Below are 8,212 nucleotides of genomic sequence, written 5' to 3' on the forward strand. Positions count from 1 at the left end.
ACACACACACACACACACACACACACACACACACACACACACACACACACACACATGAATTCGTAGAGAGTCACTTTAATAATTTCTTTGCAGTACTCACGTTCTGCTTTCTTCGGTAACTCTGGGTACTGGGGCCAATGAAATCTGAAGTACCGAGGTTGATACAATCGATTAAATCACTCTCAATGCGTCGCCTTATATTAAAAGCCATGTCTACAAGAAAACGTCTTTGGCAAGAATTGTATTTTGAAATGCAATATGACTGACATGGAAAGTTTAGACAGCTCCTATTACCAGCCGAAATAGCTCAGTTGGGAGAGCGTTAGACTGAAGATCTAAAGGTCCCTGGTTCAATCCCGGGTTTCGGCATCCGGTGGCTGGTCTGCTTATTTTTTTCCTTTTCCTTCTTCATATTCTGTTTTCCTTCATGTTGTAGTCCTAGGCTTGACCAACTGTTCTTTTCAATGATTTTATTTGCATTCATTTCATCCCAGATCCCAACTACCTTTCATTCCTCTGGAAAACTCGGAGTAATGATTTCTTAAGTTTTAGTCTCTCGTACAATGTCATTACTGAGTTCTCTTTTCTACTTGTTCACGCACCTCCCCCTCCCTCACTTTCACGTGCACGCACACTACACACGCAAAGGAGCACATATGAATTCGTAGAGAGTCACTTTAATTTCTTTGCAGTACTTACGTTCTGCTTTCGTCGGTAACTCTGAGTACTGGGGCAATGAAATCTGTAGTACCGAGGTTGATACAATCGATTAAATCACTCTCAATGTGTCGCCTTATATTAAAAGCCATGTCTACAAGAAAACGTGTTTGGTAAGAATGTATTTTGAAATGCAATATGACTGACATGGAAAGTTTAGATAAAGGACATTACCAGCCGAAATAGCTCAGTTGGGAGAGCGTTAGACTGAAGATCTAAAGGTCCCTGGTTCAATCCCGGGTTTCGGCATCCGGTGGCTGGTCTGCTTATTTTTTTCCTTTTCCTTCTTCATATTCTGTTTTCCTTCATGTTGTAGTCCTAGGCTTGACCAACTGTTCTTTTCAATGATTTTATTTGCATTCATTTCATCCCAGATCCCAACTACCTTTCATTCCTCTGGAAAACTCGGAGTAATTATTTCTTAAGTTTTAGTCTCTCGTACAATGTCATTACTGAGTTCTCTTTTCTACTTGTTCACGCACCTCCCCCTCCCTCACTTTCACGTGCACGCACACTACACACGCAAAGGAGCACATATGAATTCGTAGAGAGCCACTTTAATTTCTTTGCAGTACTTACGTTCTGCTTTCGTCGGTAACTCTGAGTACTGGGGCAATGAAATCTGTAGTACCGAGGTTGATACAATCGATTAAATCACTCTCAATGTGTCGCCTTATATTAAAAGCCATGTCTACAAGAAAACGTCTCTGGCAAGAATGTATTTTGAAATGCAATATGACTGACATGGAAAGTTTAGATAAAGGACATTACCAGCCGAAATAGCTCAGTTGGGAGAGCGTTAGACTGAAGATCTAAAGGTCCCTGGTTCAATCCCGGGTTTCAGCATCCGGTGGCTGGACTACGTTTTTTTCTTTCGTTCAAATTTTAATTTAGGCCTGACCAACTAATCCTTTCAATGATTTTATTTGCATTCATTTCATCCCGTATTCCACCTGCCTTTCATTCCATTGGATTTGTTATATTCCTTATGCAAACAGGAAAAATTTAACTCAAAATTTGAGTGTATGTATATTTTTATTAAGCTTCGTAAGTGCCAACGTATGAAACTCCCGGCCCTTGAGTCAGTCTATTGCTTCTGTTAAATACTAATAAAAATATCTTATATTACAACAATTTTTGTCTTATTATATTACATCATGATCCTTCTTTACGATTTCCATTACAATTTCAAATTGTTTCTGACAATACCTTCTACCTAGTTTGCGCTACAAGCCTCTCTCGAGGTTTCTGTATATTTCTTTTTCACCATTTACATTTGTTTTCTTAAAACAAAAGCACTTCATTTTTTTAATCGTCATAACGACATTCTTTCTCTTTTCGTTTTTCTAATTGTAACACTGAAAATGTCATTACAGTATTAAATATTAGACATGATGTCGAAACTATTGCGTCATCTATACAAAGGATAATCCTGTGGATACAAAATATAAGCTACAACACGTTACGAAATGTTCCAATAATTATAAGATTTCTGTTTATAATAACTGGAGTACTTGGTAACGCGTTGAACTGCTACGGTGCCAATCTTGAGAATCTGGTTTTCACAAAACAAGAAAGAACTCGCTCAATCAAGAGATTACAGCTGCAAACTCTGTGAAAATATTTATCCATTGGGGAGTAATTTGAAAAATTAAAACCAAGTGATGATACATAAATTGTTGAGCGAAGGTGATGGATGGAAAAGTCGGGTTGACGATTTCTCAAATTTTGGTTTCCTCAATAATATAAATCATTTCTGTGTAATCATTTCTATTTGCTTTCTCCTGTCTGTGAAAAGAATGTGGTTTGATATACAATGCGATTGACATGGAAAGGTTAGATAAAACCAGTCACCAGCCGAAATAGCTCAGTTGGGAGAGCGTTAGACTGAAGATCTAAAGGTCCCTGGTTCAATCCCGGGTTTCGGCATCCGGTGGCTGGTCTGCTTATTTTTTTCCTTTTCCTTCTTCATATTCTGTTTTCATTCATGTTTTAGTCCTAGGCCTGACCAACCGTTCTTTTCAATAATTTTATTTGCATTCATTTCATCCCAGATCCCAACTACCTTTCATTCCTCTGGAAAACTCGGAGTAACGATTTCTTATGTTTTGGTCTCTCGTACAATGTCATTACTGAGTACTCTTTTCTACTTGCTCACGCACCTCCCCATCCCACACACACACACACACACACACACACACACACACACACACAAAGGAACACATGAATTCGTAGAGAGTCACTTTAATAATTTCTTTGCAGTACTCACGTTCTGCTTTCTTCGGTAACTCTGGGTACTGGGGCCAATGAAATCTGTAGTACCGAGGTTGATACAATCGATTAAATCAATCTCAATGTGTCGCCTTATATTCAAAGCCATGTCTACAAGAAAACGTCTTTGGCAAGAATTGTATTTTGAAATGCCATATGACTGACATGGAAAGTTTAGACAGATCCTATTACCAGCCGAAATAGCTCAGTTGGGAGAGCGTTAGACTGAAGATCTAAAGGTCCCGGGTTTCGGCATCCGGTGGCTGGTCTGCTTATTTTTTTCCTTTTCCTTCTTCATATTCTGTTTTCATTCATGTTTTAGTCCTAGGCCTGACCAACCGTTCTTTTCAATAATTTTATTTGCATTCATTTCATCCCAGATCCCAACTACCTTTCATTCCTCTGGAAAACTCGGAGTAACGATTTCTTATGTTTTGGTCTCTCGTACAATGTCATTACTGAGTACTCTTTTCTACTTGCTCACGCACCTCCCCATCCCTCTCTTTCACTCGCGCACGCACACACACACACAAACACACGTACACACACACACACACGCACACACACACACACACACACACACACACACACACACACACACACACACACACACACACACACACACACATGAATTCGTAGAGAGTCACTTTAATAATTTCTTTGCAGTACTCACGTCCTGCTTTCTTCGGTAACTCTGGGTACTGGGGCCAATGAAATCTGAAGTACCGAGGTTGATACAATCGATTAAATCACTCTCAATGCGTCGCCTTATATTAAAAGCCATGTCTACAAGAAAACGTCTTTGGCAAGAATTGTATTTTGAAATGCAATATGACTGACATGGAAAGTTTAGACAGCTCCTATTACCAGCCGAAATAGCTCAGTTGGGAGAGCGTTAGACTGAAGATCTAAAGGTCCCTGGTTCAATCCCGGGTTTCGGCATCCGGTGGCTGGTCTGCTTATTTTTTTCCTTTTCCTTCTTCATATTCTGTTTTCCTTCATGTTGTAGTCCTAGGCTTGACCAACTGTTCTTTTCAATGATTTTATTTGCATTCATTTCATCCCAGATCCCAACTACCTTTCATTCCTCTGGAAAACTCGGAGTAATGATTTCTTAAGTTTTAGTCTCTCGTACAATGTCATTACTGAGTTCTCTTTTCTACTTGTTCACGCATCTCCCCCTCCCTCACTTTCACGTGCACGCACACTACACACGCAAAGGTGCACATATGAATTCGTAGAGAGCCACTTTAATTTCTTTGCAGTACTTACGTTCTGCTTTCGTCGGTAACTCTGAGTACTGGGGCAATGAAATCTGTAGTACCGAGGTTGATACAATCGATTAAATCACTCTCAATGTGTCGCCTTATATTAAAAGCCATGTCTACAAGAAAACGTGTTTGGTAAGAATGTATTTTGAAATGCAATATGACTGACATGGAAAGTTTAGACAAATACCATCACCAGCCGAAATAGCTCAGTTGGGAGAGCGTTAGACTGAAGATCTAAAGGTCCCTGGTTCAATCCCGGGTTTCGGCATCCGGTGGCTGGTCTGCTTATTTTTTTCCTTTTCCTTCTTCATATTCTGTTTTCCTTCATGTTGTAGTCCTAGGCTTGACCAACTGTTCTTTTCAATGATTTTATTTGCATTCATTTCATCCCAGATCCCAACTACCTTTCATTCCTCTGGAAAACTCGGAGTAATGATTTCTTAAGTTTTAGTCTCTCGTACAATGTCATTACTGAGTTCTCTTTTCTACTTGTTCACGCACCTCCCCCTCCCTCACTTTCACGTGCACGCACACTACACACGCAAAGGAGCACATATGAATTCGTAGAGAGCCACTTTAATTTCTTTGCAGTACTTACGTTCTGCTTTCGTCGGTAACTCTGAGTACTGGGGCAATGAAATCTGTAGTACCGAGGTTGATACAATCGATTAAATCACTCTCAATGTGTCGCCTTATATTAAAAGCCATGTCTACAAGAAAACGTCTCTGGCAAGAATGTATTTTGAAATGCAATATGACTGACATGGAAAGTTTAGATAAAGGACATTACCAGCCGAAATAGCTCAGTTGGGAGAGCGTTAGACTGAAGATCTAAAGGTCCCTGGTTCAATCCCGGGTTTCAGCATCCGGTGGCTGGACTACGTTTTTTTCTTTCGTTCAAATTTTAATTTAGGCCTGACCAACTAATCCTTTCAATGATTTTATTTGCATTCATTTCATCCCGTATTCCACCTGCCTTTCATTCCATTGGATTTGTTATATTCCTTATGCAAACAGGAAAAATTTAACTCAAAATTTGAGTGTATGTATATTTTTATTAAGCTTCGTAAGTGCCAACGTATGAAACTCCCGGCCCTTGAGTCAGTCTATTGCTTCTGTTAAATACTAATAAAAATATCTTATATTACAACAATTTTTGTCTTATTATATTACATCATGATCCTTCTTTACGATTTCCATTACAATTTCAAATTGTTTCTGACAATACCTTCTACCTAGTTTGCGCTACAAGCCTCTCTCGAGGTTTCTGTATATTTCTTTTTCACCATTTACATTTGTTTTCTTAAAACAAAAGCACTTCATTTTTTTAATCGTCATAACGACATTCTTTCTCTTTTCGTTTTTCTAATTGTAACACTGAAAATGTCATTACAGTATTAAATATTAGACATGATGTCGAAACTATTGCGTCATCTATACAAAGGATAATCCTGTGGATACAAAATATAAGCTACAACACGTTACGAAATGTTCCAATAATTATAAGATTTCTGTTTATAATAACTGGAGTACTTGGTAACGCGTTGAACTGCTACGGTGCCAATCTTGAGAATCTGGTTTTCACAAAACAAGAAAGAACTCGCTCAATCAAGAGATTACAGCTGCAAACTCTGTGAAAATATTTATCCATTGGGGAGTAATTTGAAAAATTAAAACCAAGTGATGATACATAAATTGTTGAGCGAAGGTGATGGATGGAAAAGTCGGGTTGACGATTTCTCAAATTTTGGTTTCCTCAATAATATAAATCATTTCTGTGTAATCATTTCTATTTGCTTTCTCCTGTCTGTGAAAAGAATGTGGTTTGATATACAATGCGATTGACATGGAAAAGGTTAGATAAAACCAGCCACCAGCCGAAATAGCTCAGTTGGGAGAGCGTTAGACTGAAGATCTAAAGGTCCCTGGTTCAATCCCGGGTTTCGGCATCCGGTGGCTGGTCTGCTTATTTTTTTCCTTTTCCTTCTTCATATTCTGTTTTCCTTCATGTTGTAGTTGTAGGTCTGACCAACTGTTCTTTTCAATGATTATATTTGCATTCATTTCATCCTAGATCCCAGCTACCTTTCATTCCTCTGGAAAATTCGGAGTTACGATTTCTTAAGTTTTGGTCTCTCGTACAATGTCATTACTGAGTACTCTTTTCTACTTGCTCACGCACCTCCCCCTCCCTCTCTTTCACGCGCACGCACATACACACGCAAAGGAGCACATATGAATTCGTAGAGAGCCACTTTAATTTCTTTGCAGTACTTACGTTCTGCTTTCGTCGGTAACTCTGAGTACTGGGGCAATGAAATCTGTAGTACCGAGGTTGATACAATCGATTAAATCACTCTCAATGTGTCGCCTTATATTAAAAGCCATGTCTACAAGAAAACGTGTTTGGTAAGAATGTATTTTGAAATGCAATATGACTGACATGGAAAGTTTAGACAAATACCATCACCAGCCGAAATAGCTCAGTTGGGAGAGCGTTAGACTGAAGATCTAAAGGTCCCTGGTTCAATCCCGGGTTTCGGCATCCGGTGGCTGGTCTGCTTATTTTTTTCCTTTTCCTTCTTCATATTCTGTTTTCATTCATGTTTTAGTCCTAGGCCTGACCAACCGTTCTTTTCAATAATTTTATTTGCATTCATTTCATCCCAGATCCCAACTACCTTTCATTCCTCTGGAAAACTCGGAGTAACGATTTCTTATGTTTTGGTCTCTCGTACAATGTCATTACTGAGTACTCTTTTCTACTTGCTCACGCACCTCCCCATCCCTCTCTTTCACTCGCGCACGCACACACACACACAGACACACGCACACACACACACACACACACACGCACACACACACACACAAAGGAACACATGAATTCGTAGAGAGTCACTTTAATAATTTCTTTGCAGTACTCACGTTCTGCTTTCTTCGGTAACTCTGGGTACTGGGGCCAATGAAATCTGTAGTACCGAGGTTGATACAATCGATTAAATCACTCTCAATGTGTCGCCTTATATTCAAAGCCATGTCTACAAGAAAACGTCTTTGGCAAGAATTGTATTTTGAAATGCAATATGACTGACATGGAAAGTTTAGACAGCTCCTATTACCCGCCGAAATAGCTCAGTTGGGAGAGCGTTAGACTGAAGATCTAAAGGTCCCTGGTTCAATCCCGGGTTTCGGCATCCGGTGGCTGGTCTGCTTATTTTTTTCCTTTTCCTTCTTCATATTCTGTTTTCCTTCATGTTGTAGTCCTAGGCTTGACCAACTGTTCTTTTCAATGATTTTATTTGCATTCATTTCATCCCAGATCCCAACTACCTTTCATTCCTCTGGAAAACTCGGAGTAATGATTTCTTAAGTTTTAGTCTCTCGTACAATGTCATTACTGAGTTCTCTTTTCTACTTGTTCACGCACCTCCCCCTCCCTCACTTTCACGTGCACGCACACTGCGCACGCAAAGGAGCACATATGAATTCGTAGAGAGCCACTTTAATTTCTTTGCAGTACTTACGTTCTGCTTTCGTCGGTAACTCTGAGTACTGGGGCAATGAAATCTGTAGTACCGAGGTTGATACAATCGATTAAATCACTCTCAATGTGTCGCCTTATATTAAAAGCCATGTCTACAAGAAAACGTCTCTGGCAAGAATGTATTTTGAAATGCAATATGACTGACATGGAAAGTTTAGATAAAGGACATTACCAGCCGAAATAGCTCAGTTGGGAGAGCGTTAGACTGAAGATCTAAAGGTCCCTGGTTCAATCCCGGGTTTCAGCATCCGGTGGCTGGACTACGTTTTTTTCTTTCGTTCAAATTTTAATTTAGGCCTGACCAACTAATCCTTTCAATGATTTTATTTGCATTCATTTCATCCCGTATTCCACCTGCCTTTCATTCCATTGGATTTGTTATATTCCTTATGCAAACAGGAAAAATTTA

The 8,212-nt window shown here is 39.4% G+C and overlaps 11 non-coding genes across 11 annotated transcripts; all 11 read left to right on the top strand.

Annotated features, from left to right (window-relative positions):
* Positions 1-296: 296 nt before the first annotated feature.
* On the top strand, positions 297-369 carry Trnaf-gaa (transfer RNA phenylalanine (anticodon GAA)). Its single transcript has one exon. It is a non-coding gene; the product is annotated as a tRNA-Phe (tRNA).
* A 524-nt stretch (positions 370-893) lies between these two features.
* Trnaf-gaa (transfer RNA phenylalanine (anticodon GAA)) lies at positions 894-966 on the top strand. The gene has a single exon. It is a non-coding gene; the product is annotated as a tRNA-Phe (tRNA).
* A 524-nt stretch (positions 967-1,490) lies between these two features.
* Positions 1,491-1,563, top strand: Trnaf-gaa (transfer RNA phenylalanine (anticodon GAA)). Its single transcript has one exon. It is a non-coding gene; the product is annotated as a tRNA-Phe (tRNA).
* A 1,010-nt stretch (positions 1,564-2,573) lies between these two features.
* Positions 2,574-2,646, top strand: Trnaf-gaa (transfer RNA phenylalanine (anticodon GAA)). Its single transcript has one exon. It is a non-coding gene; the product is annotated as a tRNA-Phe (tRNA).
* Positions 2,647-3,857: 1,211 nt separating this feature from the next.
* Trnaf-gaa (transfer RNA phenylalanine (anticodon GAA)) lies at positions 3,858-3,930 on the top strand. The gene has a single exon. It is a non-coding gene; the product is annotated as a tRNA-Phe (tRNA).
* Positions 3,931-4,454: 524 nt separating this feature from the next.
* On the top strand, positions 4,455-4,527 carry Trnaf-gaa (transfer RNA phenylalanine (anticodon GAA)). The gene has a single exon. It is a non-coding gene; the product is annotated as a tRNA-Phe (tRNA).
* A 524-nt stretch (positions 4,528-5,051) lies between these two features.
* Trnaf-gaa (transfer RNA phenylalanine (anticodon GAA)) lies at positions 5,052-5,124 on the top strand. Its single transcript has one exon. It is a non-coding gene; the product is annotated as a tRNA-Phe (tRNA).
* Positions 5,125-6,135: 1,011 nt separating this feature from the next.
* On the top strand, positions 6,136-6,208 carry Trnaf-gaa (transfer RNA phenylalanine (anticodon GAA)). Its single transcript has one exon. It is a non-coding gene; the product is annotated as a tRNA-Phe (tRNA).
* A 523-nt stretch (positions 6,209-6,731) lies between these two features.
* Positions 6,732-6,804, top strand: Trnaf-gaa (transfer RNA phenylalanine (anticodon GAA)). The gene has a single exon. It is a non-coding gene; the product is annotated as a tRNA-Phe (tRNA).
* Positions 6,805-7,380: 576 nt separating this feature from the next.
* Trnaf-gaa (transfer RNA phenylalanine (anticodon GAA)) lies at positions 7,381-7,453 on the top strand. Its single transcript has one exon. It is a non-coding gene; the product is annotated as a tRNA-Phe (tRNA).
* A 524-nt stretch (positions 7,454-7,977) lies between these two features.
* On the top strand, positions 7,978-8,050 carry Trnaf-gaa (transfer RNA phenylalanine (anticodon GAA)). The gene has a single exon. It is a non-coding gene; the product is annotated as a tRNA-Phe (tRNA).
* The last annotated feature ends 162 nt before the right edge of the window (positions 8,051-8,212 follow it).

The sequence above is a fragment of the Octopus bimaculoides genome, chromosome 6 (genome assembly GCF_046866305.1).
Source record: "Octopus bimaculoides isolate indiv1 chromosome 6, ASM4686630v1, whole genome shotgun sequence".
Classification (NCBI taxonomy): domain Eukaryota; kingdom Metazoa; phylum Mollusca; class Cephalopoda; order Octopoda; family Octopodidae; genus Octopus; species Octopus bimaculoides.